Genomic DNA, 16,871 nt, shown 5'->3' with positions numbered 1-16,871 from the left:
AATTTATCAAGTAATTTATATATTATGGGTACTTTATATTTATTTTTTTTTACTTGCTTTGGTTTATAACTTATTGTTGTAATTTGTGTAATTGGTTAATTAAACAACACGAAACGAAGATTGGTATGGGCTGCTGCAGCTCATTCTTCAGGGGAAAATATTTGGCCATAAAGGATCAGCACGGAGAAGAAACTCTTGGCTTCAAAACCTCAGACAATGGTTTGCCTTAACCACTACTGAACTGTTCCGTGCAGCAGCCAATAAGGTCAGAATAGCCATGCTAGTCGCCACGGATGCTAACCGGATAGGTACTGCAAGAAGAAGAACAAATTAAACTTTTTTAATATCATTGTTGTAGATGACCAATGACCAAGAGAAGGACCAAAAGTGAGCCCCCATGATATTGAAGGAAATTTGAACATCCAAAGACTTATTTGTCAATGATTCCGGATATTGCAAGATGGGTTCATTAATTAATAGATTTTTACAAGTTTCAAAACAAGTTATGAATTCATTATTGTGCTCGATGGTAGCATCCTTCTTTAAACATTTATTTAGTGGTTTAGTTAATTTTGCGGTATTGTTAATAAAACGCCGATAGTAACCCAAAAGTCCTAAGAAACCTTTTCGTTGTTTTGTTGTTTTAGGAGTAGGAAAATTCTTTATTGCTTTAATTTTAGCCGGATTTGGTTTTACTCACGATGGTGTTACTACATGACCTAAGAAAGCAACTCCACGTCTTAAAAACTCGCTTTTATCGAGTTGAATTTTGAAATTTGAGTCTCTTAATCTCTGGAAAACAAGCTTGAGATTTTCTATGTGTTCTTGCAAGGATGTTGAGAGTTCAATTCTATCGTCAAGATACACAAGACACTTTTCATTTTGTATACCACGCAGTATGGAATCCATGATTTGCTGAAAGGTTGCGGGCGCGTTTTTTAACCAGAAGGGATATTTTTTGACAATCGTCTTTTCATTTAACTTAATCAATAACCACTCGCCATTTTTGCTTTCCGGTAGCATCCAACTTCTTTGGTACCACCCAAATTGGTGATGACCAAGGCGAATCCGAAGGCTTAATGATCTTTTGATCTAACATTTTCTTTATTTGGTATTTGACTTATTTGGTTATTGACGTAAGTTTCTCTAGTAAAACCAGGCTCGCCATTCACAACTTTATACCACTGTCTAATTGTTTGTGGGTGAGGCAACAAATTATTAAATTTTTTACGCACATAATCGTAAGCATGCGCTGAATAAAAATGTAATGTTAATGCAAATGTTCTTATTTCCTCAGAGTATTTTCTGTTTTTTGCTACCAACTGCCTATCCATTATTTCTCTGAGGGAATCTGGAGTATTTTCCTAAAACAAAACAATTGATATTGAAACAACGGAGTTATAAAAACATGCTTATTACTAACTATTGTTGGTGCAAAACCATGAGTTTGAAAAAAAAAAACAATAAAAAGGGAAGCAAATACAAGGTGTGCCTGAACAATTAATAATGATTGTATAATCTCTTTACTCCCTAATTTATTTTTCATAACTATTATTTTATTTTCTCCCAAAGTAAAAATATGTTTGCTAACATTTTTTCTCATTTTCTGCCACTATGTACATAAAGCTAATATTTGCCCCATTTATATGTATACCAGGGGGCCTATTCTTGAACGCAGGGAGTAGAATTGCCAAGAGAAGTGTTGATAGAATGTGACAGAAGAAACTGACAATAGCGGGTTCCTGTCACATTCTACATGTCTTTCTCTTGATAATTCCCTTCCCTCGTTTCAAGAATACGCACCCTGGTGTCCAAGAGCACCCTGGACATAGGAGATTAACATGGGAAAACGGTTTTGATTTTTTTGCGCCTGTACGGTTGATTTGATTGAAAAATCGTATTAATGAAAGTTGTAGTACTTATCACGGACTAGTTTTCTATATTTTTTTCAGATTTCTAACTTAAGCCCTTTCGTCGTAAAACACGAACAAAAATTAGAAAATTTAAACTTTTTACGTGCACTGTATAAGCGGTTGTCGAGCAACGGATCAACAGATCATTGTTGCTGGTACGGTTGCTCGGCAACCGCTTAAACAGTGCACGTAAAAAGTTTAAATTTTCGCATTTTTGTTCGTGTTTTACGACGAAAGGGCTCAAGTTAGAGATCTGAAAAAAATACAGAAAACAGTCCGTAATTGGTACTACCACTTTCATTAATACAATTTTTCAATCAAAGCAACCGTACAGGAAAATGTGCGAAAAAATGAAAATTGTTTTCCCATGTTAATCTCCTATGTCCAGGGTGCTCTTGGACACCTGGTATGTTAAAGCTCACCCTGTATGGACATATTTAAGTTTGGAAAAGAAAAAAACAATGATAAATAACATTTCCAACCGAGTTTGATTTTGCATATTCAGAATTTTAATGCTGCACTCATGAAATTTAACTTCTAACTGATAAATTTTCACAATGTGTTTGTCTCAGAAGACAGTGTTCCAATTTCAAATTATTGTACAGGGTGCTGCATTTTCGACGGTTTTACGGGGTACAGAGAAAACGGTAATAGATAGAAAAAAAGTAGCGTACGAGTTCTGATGTCATTTTCCGAGCTGAGATGACTGGCGAAGAGTGCGCTGCGCAAACTTCTTTTGTTTCAAAGATACGGGGGGTTTTTGAAAAATGGTCATTTTGGAACCTCCTCTGTATTTCATTTGCTATTAAAATTATCAAAAAAGGAAAAACGGTTTCCGGTAGAAGTTTTGACGTAGAATCCAATGGCGTAGTCAGTTTTTTTCTATTATGTTTAGTTTCTGACATATGACAGTAAGTTATATTTTTTTAAATGGAACACCCTATATATTTTTATGTCATTTAATTCTGTTGATTTTTACTCTTTCACCGGTGTATTAAAACATATAAATTTGTAAATGTTAATCTTGGTAATTAGAGAAAAGGCGTTTCTTTAACAAAAACGGGCTAAATAATATGTATAAAAATACCCCCAGTCGAAATAAAATTTGGCTATGTTCATATTAATATGTTACATGTCTGGTTTATAAACCGGTTTTTTTAACTTTTTGGTACTGGCGGCTGGAACTGCCTTATGAGAAAGTTTAGTTTTTGGCCAAACACTAGTATCATAGTCTTCTTGACGAAAATGTTTTGAACATATGAGTGATTGTCCTGTAAGGTCCCTTTCTTGTATATGACAAGCTTTAATCCAAGCTTGACAAATAATCTGATTACGAGGGAATCTAAAAAAAAAACAAAATAAAATTAGGTACAGAGTAAATTACCTTTAATAGAATAAGTCTAAGAATATTGTAGTCTTATGATGAAATTATTATTTATTTCAAAATTAACTAGGTTTGCTTTGCTTAATTTTTATGAAATATTAACATTATTTTTGCCATATAGTCCTGGCCGCTTAAGGCTGTAAAACCAAAAGAAGAAGAACATTATTTTTGATGTTTTTCATTGGCAATTCCAGTGCAAAGCTATTGGATTATATTACACTCTATCAAATGCCATTGAAAATTGTTACATGGTGTAATGCACCAGTACCTACACTAGTATTGCAATTTGCGAGTGAAAAACGCCAATATGGAGAGCATACTTAAAATGCTTATAATACCTAAGTTTATCTGACATATTCACTATAAGATATACTATAAGATTTTGTGTAACGAATGAATGTTTGTAGGGCGAGCGCAGCGAGGTCCTACAAATTGAATGAGCATGTTTTAAGCGAAGTTAACTGTTTTTATTCAAACTAATATTAATACTAAAATTCCAATATTAACATTCACTGAAAAGTGAAAATCATTGCAGTTTACAGTGTTCTTTTATGTTTAACACAATATAACAATATCATCATTAGGTGATTCAGTAAACTGCATTGCTGAACCTCTAATGCTAATATGTCTTAAGAGTATATGTAGCCTTATCTAAAAGCATGCTAAGAAATAGTAGTCATATTTTTTAATAAAGTAGTTTGTTGTGAGTTTAAATATTAGTTCTAGAAACCTCTTATATGAGACAACATCTGTCTATCAAGTACTATGATTGTAAAGAAAACATATTGTGCTGCTGCAATGTTCTTTTAAAACAATAAATCCAATACTTAATGAATCTAAATTTTTAGATATTTCGTTTAGTCGAACTTACCCCTTTCCATAGATACTATCTCAGAAGGAAAGTAATGTCTCCACTCTGTGAAGATGGACTACTTTAATGAAAAGAGGGAATCAAATAGTAATACCAAACCACAGACAACGCCTGTAATCCCTTGGGTATTAAGTGCATATTGTGCACCCGAGCATCCACTGTGACGTCACCCGGCGTATCGCATTGAGAAAAGAGGTTCCGCTGATAGACCATCTTGGATCTGTGATGATGTCAAATGCCAACTTGTCACTTTGCTGTTGTTTTGTTTTTGTGTTGTGTCAAAAAAATTTACATGAAGCTGAAATAATTATTGTATTTTTATTACAATAATCCAATACTTGGCGAAGATTATTCACTAAATTCAAGTAAATGTATATTTATCAATGGTGATAATGCATACAACGCCTGCTAGCCCAGGTAAGATTACAATGGCAATTTCATACCTAACCTGAATAAATTCTGCTGATGCATCACTTGTATACATTACTAAAAATTTTTCTAGTCTGACAATTTTTTAAGGGTGGTTCAACTAACAAATTGGGCCTATTTCACAGATCTGTATCCTGTATATGCTGAATACTTCACTAATTTTCCATGTGTATGAGAAAATACAACTTTTATGAAGAAATTGACCTAAGCGAAGAACAAATTACCCACTAAGAAGATTGCAACAAATTAATCAAGTTGAAGAGTGAAATTGTGTGCAATGGGTTCAACTACTTACATTAGAACAGTGAATAAAAAAGCAAGTTTTAAGGTCAGTATATTGATTTTACTTAAATTAACATTCAAATAAAAACCAATGCAGTTTTTATTATTGTTTTATGTTTAACACAATTTGATTATTTTTTTATTTCAATATTGTTACAGCGTATAAATACATACATATAACAAAATGAAGTGAGTCAGAAAAAAAAAACAAAAATATAACAAAGGAAAATAATGTATACCTAATTACAACTTGTGGTTCAAATTTTATCCTTTATACTAGATGAGAAAAAAGCTAGATTCTATGTGTTCAAGTAATCGTCCAGATGGTAAGGTTCAAGTTCAATAAGTAGTCTTTTCAAGGCTACTTTAAACTTCTTCTGAGAAGTGATTTGTTTAATTTCAATAGGTAATTTGTTGTAGAGTTTAATACACATGTAATTAGGGCTTTTCTCTGTTATGTTCAAATGGTGTGTGGGATATACAGTTCTCGCGGAGTGAGTTTACCCGTGCGTCGCGAAGGCTACGTCATTTATAATCATATGAATCAAATCAAGTTTTCGTCAACAAACCTGTTGTGTTCATATTATAGAAAAGGGCGTGTCTAAAGCTTCGTCACGTTTAAAATTTTGCGTGTATTGTCAGTCAGAAAGTAGAGATCTTTGGCTCCAAATTTGCACTAAAACAACCTTATATCAAAGCAAATCAAAAATATCTTGACCGAAATAACATTTTTTATTTATGAAAAGTCTCCTTGAATCATAGAATTCCGTCTAAATTTGAAACCTAATTTATTTACCAAAATTCGCAGAGATGTATCACCAATATGTAGTATTTTTTTAACTTTAAGCTCTTGATTTAGGTTCTGGATGGTTACATGTTTCTCTAAAATAAATACAACAAATTAAAAATTCAATAAGACATTCTGAGTGATGCTGTAGTATCTCATATCTTATTTTCAGGTTGCAATCCACTTATTTTATTTTAAACTCGCTGGAAAACATTTTAGACGCTTATTTTATTTTTCTATGACTTTATTATTGATATGTTTCAAGAAATTTGTAAGATAAATCTATATTGCAACCCAAAAATCTCAGTCTTTGGAAACAATGAAATGTTAGTAGATGTTTCTTACAAAAGTAGATATATTTTACTATTATTAACATACTATCGTTGTACATATCATATAATGTATTTCGAACATCCATTTTAATGCTTTCAGATAAATCAGTGGTCTTGGCCCGTCGATAACATCTCGATTTACGTTTTCTAGGTGAGAAAATCATAAGATTACTTGCTTGTTTTTTCCGAATCGAATAAACAGTTTTGCGGGAAATTTTCAAAGCAGCTATAACCTTCTAGTATCAAAAAAAATACATCAGTAAAAATATGTAAGGCCTTAAAATTTCTTATTTTCTTCCTGAACAGATGATAAAGCTTCTAAAGGTCCTCCATTGGTTTTTTCCAATTCAAAATATTCACAAAGGTTAAGAATTAACCGCTGGGCTTGTCTGTGGAAAATTTTTCCAGGCATTTTCTAAAAAAATACTGTAATAGTAAGTAATTCCGAATTTAGGAAAAACCAAATGGCTAAATAAAAACCATAATAGACACTCCCACTTTTTTTTCAAAACAGGTTAGTAATTGTGCCAATTTTGGTTAGATCGTGACAGCCGACATAAAAAAAAATAAAAATATTAATAATAATATTATGAAAGTACTTACAGAATGTTAAAAGCGTAGAATCAATAGCTCTTAAAAGAACTGTGGTGGTGTGGTAAATAGAAAACTTTATAAATGATTGATTAACAACACAAAGAAACGGAAAAGCATTAATAGTAAACAAATCAAATAAATTTCGATGGTTGTCAACCTGACAATGACTGAAATAGAAGCGCTAATCAGTAAATGTTTTTTTTTTGAAAGACATTAACTTAGATATTTACCCTTTCTGAAAGTGAACAATAGACAAGGATGAAGTCAATAATGCATGTCTACTTCTAAATCACAGGGGGATGACGCACGGGTAAACTCAGTCCGCGAGAACAGTATTTGATTGTCTAACCTAAAATATTTAACTGAAGACATCCTCAATTGGTTTACTAAAAACAAATTAATAATAAATACAGATAAAACTAATGTAGTATATTTTAAAACAAAGCAATCAAGGCGAGACAGTATCAATGAAGTGGAGATCTTAAATAGTACAATCAAAACAGTGGACAATGCAAAATTTTTGGGTATTTATATCAATAAAAATATGGATTGGGCAACTCATATTGAACACTTGCTGGGAAAGCTTAGCTCGATAACTTATGGTATTAGAGTAGTAGGAAAATATCTAAACGAAAAATCATTGAAAATCCTTTATTTTGCAAATCTGGAATCTATAATGAGATATGGAATAGTTTTCTGGGGAAGGGACAGCCATGTTAGGAGCGTCTTTGTCGCACAAAAACGATGTTTACGGATAGTAAAAAGAATGGACTTTAGACAATCGTGTAGATCAGTTTTCAGAAGCAGCGGTATCATGACAGTCTATGCCTTATACATATTTGAGTGTTTGATGTTTGTCAGTAAGAATAAAAGCTTATTTGAAAAACAACATGAAACTGGATATTTTACCAGAGCGGAACATCTTACTTATGCTCAGCACAGACTCCAGCTATCAGAAAAAAACCCGGAATATATGTGCGTAAAATTGTATAATAAGTTGCCTTTAAGTATAAAAAAAATCAATGGATGTAAACGTTTTAAAAATGAAGTAAAGAAACTTTTGCTTGAATTAGAGCCATATTGTATTGAGGATTATTTAAGATAGTAGAATTTTCTTGACATTATTTCTATTTGTTATTGTAATAACCAATTGGAAATAAAGATTATTATTATTATTATTATTATTATTAACCTTGTGTTATATTTATTAGTACGAGAATCTGTAAATAGAGAAGCTCTATTATTGAAGAAAAACATTAGACACTCATATACAGGGTGTCCCGCGAGGTAAGGGACAAAATTTCAGTACGTGTTCTTTAGGTAAATTCGAGCCGAAAATGTTCTATAAACATGGGTCCGCAAATGCTTCCTTACCAAGATACGATTTTTTTAAGTTTAATAGTTTTATTGTGTTGAAAAGTACAATAACCTCACAAAAATATTTTTTTACAAAAAAAATTAATACCTCTTGGAAAATAACTGTTTATAATAATTGTTCAAAGTGTCCATTTTCCTATTGTAAGCATAGTCTAGCCCTTTTAATGATGTGGATGAGAGCCATTGTAGTTTTCGGCACAAAATCACTATTAAATTTAAAAAATCATATCTCGGTAAGGAAGCATTTGCGGACCCATGTTCATAGAACATTTTTGACTCGAATTCACCTAAAGAACACGTAGTGAAGTTTTGTCCCTTACCTCGCGGGACACCCTGTATATATAGAGGACATACACTGTCATTATCCCCATTGATTTAAAAGTATTTCTGCAGGATTGCCTGTAATCCATTTTTTTAATTATCCTTATTACACGTTTCTGTGCAACAAAGGCATTTTGAATCTTACCATGTCGACCCCAAAATATAATGCCATACCTCAATATGGATTCAAAATTTGCGCAGTATAACACCTTTAGTGAATGTTCACTTAAGTATCTCCCAGTTATTCGCATTCCGTAGCTGATGGATCCTAATCGTTTGAGCAGTCCATCCACATGAAAGCCCCAGTCAAGGTTTTCATTGACATAAACCCCCAAAAACTTTCTATTTTCGGAGATAATTATATTTTTTTCCATTAACAGTAGCTGTTCCAAATTATCAAAGTTTGATCGTTTGGTCTTAAACAGAACAATGTTAGTTTTTTCCGAGTTTAAAACTAGCCCGTTTTCCTCAAACCATTTTGCAGCTTTTGATGTCAAAGATTGGCTTTTACTTATTAGTTGCGAGCGAGTTTTATCTCCCACTAGCAAGTTGGTATCATCAGCATAATTTATGATAGATTGCCAAGAATCATCAGCCACCGAATACAAATCATTCATGAAAACTACGAATAAAGTTGGCCCCAATATACTACCCTGTGCGATACCATAGTTATTTAAGAGAGTTTGTGATTTACTGAGGTGTCCGTTTTTATTTATACCTACTAGTTTTTTTTCTGTCTTGTAAATATGATTTTACCCACTTAAGTGGTTGCCCCCTTATCCCATATCTTTCCAGTTTATTCAGTAATATATCTCGATCCAGACAGTCATATGCTTTTGAGATATCTAAAAAAATTCCAAGCGCTACTTCTTTATTTTCAAAGTGTCTAATAACTGACTGTATGAATTGATATAGAGCCGTCTGCCTTGATTTTCCTTTTATAAAGCCGTGTTGGTTTCTGCTAATTAAATGACAATAATTCATAAAATTTACTATTCGTTTGGACATAGCAAGTTCAAAGAGTTTTGAAAATCCTGGCAGAAGGCTTATGGGTCTATAACTTTTCATTATTTGCGGATCACCATTTTTATATAAGGGTTTAATTAAAGCCGTTTTCAGTTGGTTAGGAAAAATACCAAATTTAAAAGAGTTATTAATTATAAAGCACAACACGTCTCTTAGTTCACTTACTGACATTTTTATTAAGCTAGTTGGTATTTCGTCAATACCACTGCTATGCTTGTTTTTAATTTGGTCGGCCAATTCGCAAACTTCGTCTGGACTGACTGGTTCTAAAAACATTGACTCATCATTCGGAATTATACATCCATAAGAATCTCTTTGAACATTTTGCACCATGTTTGGTATTTCATTTACTAGAAAGCTATTAAAGTTATTTGCTATTATTTCAGCATTTCCCTCCAATTGAATCTCAGAACAATCTCTATTTTTTCCCGTAATTTCTTTAGTGATAGTCCACATACATTTCATTTTATTGTCCGACTTGCTAATTCTATTATCATAATCCCTAATTCTAATCCTTTTTAAAACATTATCATAGTTTTGTTTCACCGATTTATATGCCTCTTTATACCTGTCGTTGTGGCGACTCAGTGTAAGAAGCAGATCTAGTTTTTGTTTGTAGTTGATGACATCTGGGTGAATGATTTCGTTTTTTTTTGTTTTGATTTTTGTCGGAGGAAAATTCTGATTGAAGATTCTTATAAATGTACTTATAAAATTATCCCACTGTCCGTTTACATTATTACAATCTATGTTATATACATTATTCCAATTCTGATCTTTCAAAGTACGCAGGAAGCTACTTTTGTTTTCTGGAGAAAATATTCTTTTGTTAATATTGTCAGAAACTGCCATTGATTTTGTTTCAAAAGCAATTTTCTGTGCCATGTGATCTGAGATGAAGTATTCTATGACTTTACACTCTACAGTACGAAGGTTTGTGAAGACATTGTCGATACAGCTACCTGAAAATGCCGTTACTCTTGTATTTTCTGTTACAGTTTGTACTAGATTAAATGAATTAAATACCGTTATGAGTTCACAGCCTACCTTATTGTCTTTGAGTAATTCTATATTGAAGTCACCTGCGACAACTATCGCTTTATTTTCTTGGCATATATTAGCCAACAACTCTTCTAACGTGTCCATAAACAATCTTACGTTTCCTTGTGGTGGTCTATAGATGGCAATTATCACTAAACTGATTTCGCCAATCTTGCACTCTGCTGCCGCACATTCAAATATTTCGCACAATGAGAATTTGCTCAAGCCATGTCTCTGTTTTGCACTAATACTTTTATGGATATAAATAGCTGATCCCCCATGTCTTCCTTCTTCTCGGCAGAATGCTGATATAAGGTTAAAATTATTAATGCCCAAGTTGTCCAGTTGTTCTGTTGACTTCCAATGCTCAGACATGCAAAGGATCATGCACTCTGGATTCTCCTGTAGCATGTAGTTTATTTTCTCTACAGAGTTTCCTAAGGATTGTACGTTCTGATGGATTATACTTGATATTAATTTGTTTTGGTCCTTGCTGTTTTTTTTTGTTTAAGATAAAAAATTGTCAGTGTAATTAATTTGGTTCTTGTAAGCGGTTACTCGCTTTTGGTACAGAGGACAATTTGTATCTCTTGCTGAGTGCTTACATAGTTCTTCTTTATATTTCATCTTCCGACAGTTTGGACATTTTAGACCTGCTGCTGTGCAATCCTTGGCACTATGATCAGTAGCTGCACACTTGTGACAGCATGCCGAATCCTTGCAGTATTTGGCTACGTGCCCAAATCCTGAACAATTAAAACATACTTTGTTTCTAGAATCCAAAGTACAATAATAAAGAAGTGTTGCCATTTAAAAGATCAAAAATATTTTAAATACCCAGTTTTTGGACCCTGTATAATTCCAATTCATATAACACAAGCAGAAGTTAATAAAATTAAAAACATCCAAGACTTTTGGTGAAAAGTTAGTCTTTAATTTTATTGAACTTATGCAGTATGCATGTTACAAAAGCACTGTATGTAGTGTTATCTAAATGCATGTTTGAAGGAACAGTTTTTCAGATCAAATGATGGCTACGAAATTACTTATATGATACAACATTTGCTTATCTAGTACCATAATTGTAAAGCAAACATACAGGGTGTTACAAATTCGATGCATTAGCCGAGGCATTAGCATTGCTATCTCAGAACTCAAAAACTCAAATTTCTATTTTATTTTTTTACCACTTTAATCAATGGCACCTTCTGGAAGCACTTTTTTATGCTCTTCAAGAAAATAGTTTTAGTTTTCAGCTCAGATGTAACGTTTTTAGATACCAACATCAACTTCAAATTTTCAAATATGGACCTCAACTTTTTATTTCATTTTTCAGTAGCCACAGACCTTCTGAAACTAATAATGTGTCACACTTGTCAAAAAAATAAACCTAGTGTACCTACTCGTATTATGTATTTGGTATTTTAAGATTTTTTAAAAAATTAAGGGATTGAAATTGATATGTTGTCATAATGAGTAGATAATTTAGTTTTATATGATTTAATAATTAGGTTTATTACTCTTTCGAAAAAGAGAGAGAGTTTCTTATGGTACTTTTCATTTATTAAAAAAAAAAATGTTTTTGGTTAGTTTTTTTTTTCAGATACTCAAATGTTTGAATTCGAGGTTGAGTTTTGATGAAACAGCTTAATCATATCAAACTAAATTATTTACTCATTATGATAACATATGAATTTCAAATGCTTATATATAAAAAACAAATACTTAAGTACACTAGGTATAATTTTTTGACATTATTATATTCGGGAGGTTGGTAGCTACTAAAAAAACGAAATCAAAAGTCCCGGTCCGTATTTTAAAGTATTAAGTTGATGATGGTATCTAAAAAACTAAACGTTGTAGCTAAATACAAACATTATTTTCTTAAATAGCATAAATTAATGCATCCAGAAGGTGCAATTGATTTTCCAAAATAATCAATAATAAAGTAGTAAAAAAATAAAATAGAAATTTGATTAATTGTTTTTGTTGGATATCTCCGGATGTAATAAAATCAATTTTAATTTTTTTTTTACCAAATTATTTAGCAATGAAATGAGCAACTTCGCCTCTATTTAACTAAAGCTCTATCAACTATACTTTCTGAGATAGCAATGCTAATGCATCTAATTCGTAACACCCTGTATTTGTGCAGCTGCAATGTTTTTTTTTAACAATCCAATACTTAATAAAGTTCAATTTTTTGATATTTTGATTATTTGAATTTACCATTTTCTATAAATATGGTCTCAGATGGAAAGTAGTGCGTACATTCTGTGAAAGTCAAGATAGAGAGAGTAGAGATAGTAGATTTCTAGTTTCTACTGTTCAATGTAAAAAATAATATAAAAAGTTTTAAGTGCATATTGTGTGTGACGTCACGCGGCTTATCACTTCCATCTGTTGTTATGTCAACTAAAGTTCGAATTTGTCACTTTGCTTTTGTTTTTATTTTGTCAAACAGATTCTCATGCAGCTAAAATAGTTATATTTTTAATTTTAATACAATATTTCAATAATAGTTGAAAATTGTATAATTTCTAAAATCAAGTAAATGTATATTTTTTGAAGGACATAGAGACTGCTGGTCCGGGTAAGATTACAATGCCAATTTCATACTTACCCTATGTATTTAACCCTGCTGATGCATAATTACTACACATTTTTCTTGTCTGGCATTTTTTAAGTATAATTCAAGTAACAAATTAGCCCTCTTACAGATCTGTATATGGTATATGCTGAATACTTCACTACTTTTTCATGTGGGTGAGAAAGCATAACTTTTATGAACAAATTGACTTAAACAAGGCTTAAATTACCCACCAAGAAGTACTACATTAGAACAGTGCATAAAAGAGCAAGTTTTAATGTTAGTTAACTATTTTTACTGAAATTGACATTAAAATGAAAAGCATTGCAGTTTTTATTATTGTTTTATGTTAACCCAATAATCATCATTATTTAATTTGGTAAATTGCCTTTTTGAACGTGATTATATTTAGTGTTATCTAAAAGCATGTTTAAAGTAATAGTAATAATGAGGTAGTTTGCAGTGAGTACAAATGATGAACTCAAGACACCACTTGTATGAGACATCTTCTATCTTATGAGTACTATGATTTTAAAGCAAACACCTTTGTGTAGTTGCAGTGTTTTTAAAATAAGTAAATTTTTCTGAATTTTTAGATAATTTCATTATTCAAGCTATTCTTTTTCTATAAATAATATCTCAGATAGACAGGAATTAATATTAAGGTTGATTTGATTATTTTAATCAGAGTAAACTGTTTGGGTAGCTACAAAAAGTATCTTGTAAAACTGTGACAGTCCAAATTTTCTTTGTTTTATAATGTAACACCCTGTACATTATAAAACAAAGTATTATTGAATTTTTGAATTTACTCATTGATCGATTGATCAGGAAGACTTGTTACATCTAACGTGCACCGTTTTGTAATCTCTGTGTTTTATAAGCTATGTGATAATATTAGTTTTAATTTAGGCTGGGCAATTTTTTTTAAAACAAAAATTAGAAATGTTTTCTTTTTGTTTTGACTATGCAGGGTGGAGCATAAATTTGTGGCAGAAAAAATATTGGTATTTTTAAATAGAACCACATTTTTTAATACATTTTAAATTCTACACTTATTTCTTCAACTTTTACCCTATACAGGGTGTCCCATAACTATATGACAAAAACAAAATAATATGATTTATTCATATAAACATTTTTCCTAAAGTCACTCCTAAGGGAGATATCGAGCCCTAAAGAACTGCCTTCCAATTAACGTTTTTGGCCGTAACTTCTGAACTACTTTGTAATGTAAAATAATAATTAAACAATTAAATTAAATTAATAAAAAAATTAATAATTAAATGCTTATTCAATTAATGAGTATTCTTCCATATCTTTCATTATTCTACACATAAACTTTGAATACTAATTTACATAAAAAAACTAGTTTAACGAATATTTTTAATAACATTGTGGTGTAAGCAGTTCAATGAAAAATCGATTTATCTCGAAAACCGTTTATTGTATCAAAATAAAAGAAGAGTACAATTTTATTAGTATTATTTTATATATTATTTTTAATATTATTAGTATTCATTAATGGCGTTTGCAGCTGAAAATAATGGCAGCTATCAAAGTTTAAGCAAATTTTGTCTTAGGTACCAGTTAGTTCTCTTCTCTCTCCAGTCTTTCTTCTAAGACGAGATAAATGGTTTTGATGTAAAACATTAAACCCAAAAATCATTACAATATGCAAAGTAGTTCAGAAGTTACGGCCAAAAACGTTAATTGGAAGGCAGTTCTTTGGGGCTCGATATCTCCCTTAGGAGAGACTTTAGGAAAAATGTTTATATGAACAAATCGTATTATTTTGACCTCCTCTGTATGCTCCCGAGAGATTGTCATATAGTTATGGGACACCCTGTATAAAGGGTGTTACAAATTCGATGCATTAGCATTGCTATTTCAGAAACTATTGTTGATAGAGCTTTAGTTAAATGGAGACAACGTTGCGCATTTTATTGCTTAATAATTTGGTAAAAAAAAATTCAAATTTTATTACGTCTGGAGTAAATTCCAAAATAATCATTAATAAAGTGGTAAAAACCAAATAAAAATTTGACTTTTTCGGTTTTTGTCGGAAATCTCTAGATGCAATAAAAAGTTTTTGAATTTTTTGTTAGGTATTTAGCTGAAATCGGTTAAAACACGTTGACGTTTTTTATGTTCTTGTCGTAATATTATTTTTTTTGTTTCAGATATTCTCCCGGTGAAGCGAGATGCATAAAAAGTCGTACAGGGGAATGCTGGAATTCTTATTTATTTTACTAATAAACTAAAAATTGGGGGGCGGGTTGTGTGTAGTTTTATTTACTATTTCGATTTGCTGTTATGCCATATGCAGCATTTTTCTATCCACAATATTTGGCCGCATCATTTTTATTTAATGTCCGACTAAATGGGGATGTATTAAAAGAATTGTCATTCCTTTAAATGTCAATCTACGCATGGCGAACTGAGTAACTGTGCAGAAGTTGACATTGGAATTGAACCAGACCAGCAATCAGTCATTAATATCTATCAAACGTGCAATTTATTTTCCAACTGATTAACATCCTACAGCAAATATAATATTATATCGAAGAATCAAACTTTCATTACGTGTGTTCTCTAAGAACGAGCCAGAATGTTTATTATTAGAATTTAAAAAAAACGCGTTTTTTAATGTGTATACTGATATCTTTTCTTCTCCCTCGTGATGGTTAGGGGAGGCGTGTAATGCTTGCTAAACTGAACTACTGTACTGCCCCTGGTTGAAGTGGTACCTAGTTCACTTAAGGTCGGATGGTCGAAATGAAACGCTGATTTCAATAAACTTCCTTTTCCTGGCCCAAATTCAGCCCTAGGTATATGATGACGCGTTTACGCGGCGGCCATGCCAGTGGTCGTAGGTTCGGTACGAAGCTGTTCGTTCAAGCGTTATTCGAGAAGTCCCGAATCGGAGACGGTTTCCGGTTGTCAACGCCGTATTGCCAGTGTTGCCACATCACGTACGATAACAATACAAACTTAGAACGTGTTTGAAACACTCTTTGAGAAGTAAATATAAAATCAATCTTTTCACATGACTTGAGTCATGATTCGAGATATTGGTTGGGACTTTCAAACTCAAATTTTTACACTCAAAAGTATAAAAATATACACATTTTTTTATTTTGTACCTTCCTTGCGATTAATCTCTTGATTAAAACTTTTTTCCTTTTTAACTACGCCTTTTTTAAAATTTCAGTTTGATGTTTATAAGATGTCACATATTTTACTACGGATTTTTTGAAATCTGTGATCCGGATGGTTTCTTGTTCATTTTGTTTGTACAACCTATATGCATTCGCCATAGATGTGGTCAAAAGTAACTGATCAGATAGATCGACAGATTCCTTAGCCCTGATATAATCCCAAACAGCTTCAGGTTTTAGTTTTACCCCTCTTGTGCCCTCTCCTCGATCATTTTGTCCGTATGTTTACTTGACAGCATAAAAACTAGGGATGCGCCGAAGCAGACTTTTTTCGCTTCGGCCGAATACCGAATCTGCATGACTCCCAAAATACAAGTAACAAAAGTTTGAAGTTTGGTTTAAATTTTAAATGATAGTAGAGTAATGACTAATGAGCATACTTAAAACTAATTATTATATTATAGAAAAATGAAAACAGAAGCATTATCGCTATTTTGTAATACTTAAAATTCATTAAAGGCAAATTGTGGTGAATGAATAGCAATTTCTCAGCATTTTGTGGCAGTAATCTGCTTCTATCTTCATCATAAATATTTGATGCTTCTGAAAATGATCTTTCACTATAGACACTAGAAGCAGGAACTGGAAAAAATTTTAAACACATCTTTCTTAATTTAGGAAAGACTTGTTGTTTTTCTTTCCACCAAAGAGTTGGATTTTCCGTTCTGTTTATTAAAGGCAAATTTAAGTACATCTCAAATTC

At 31.8% G+C, this 16,871-nt stretch overlaps 1 long non-coding RNA gene across 1 annotated transcript; it reads left to right on the top strand.

Moving 5' to 3' along the window:
- Window positions 1–4,307: 4,307 nt before the first annotated feature.
- Window positions 4,308–16,571, top strand: LOC145738252 (uncharacterized). Its single transcript, XR_014180660.1, has 3 exons — window positions 4,308–4,585; window positions 4,723–4,925; window positions 15,131–16,571. It is a non-coding gene; the product is annotated as an uncharacterized LOC145738252 (long non-coding RNA).
- Window positions 16,572–16,871: the final 300 nt, after the last annotated feature.

This window comes from Ips typographus, linkage group LG15 (genome assembly GCF_016097725.1).
Source record: "Ips typographus isolate SLU linkage group LG15, UJ_Ityp_2.0, whole genome shotgun sequence".
Taxonomy (NCBI): Eukaryota; Metazoa; Arthropoda; class Insecta; order Coleoptera; family Curculionidae; genus Ips; species Ips typographus.
This window is presented reverse-complemented; position numbering and strand designations above follow the sequence as displayed.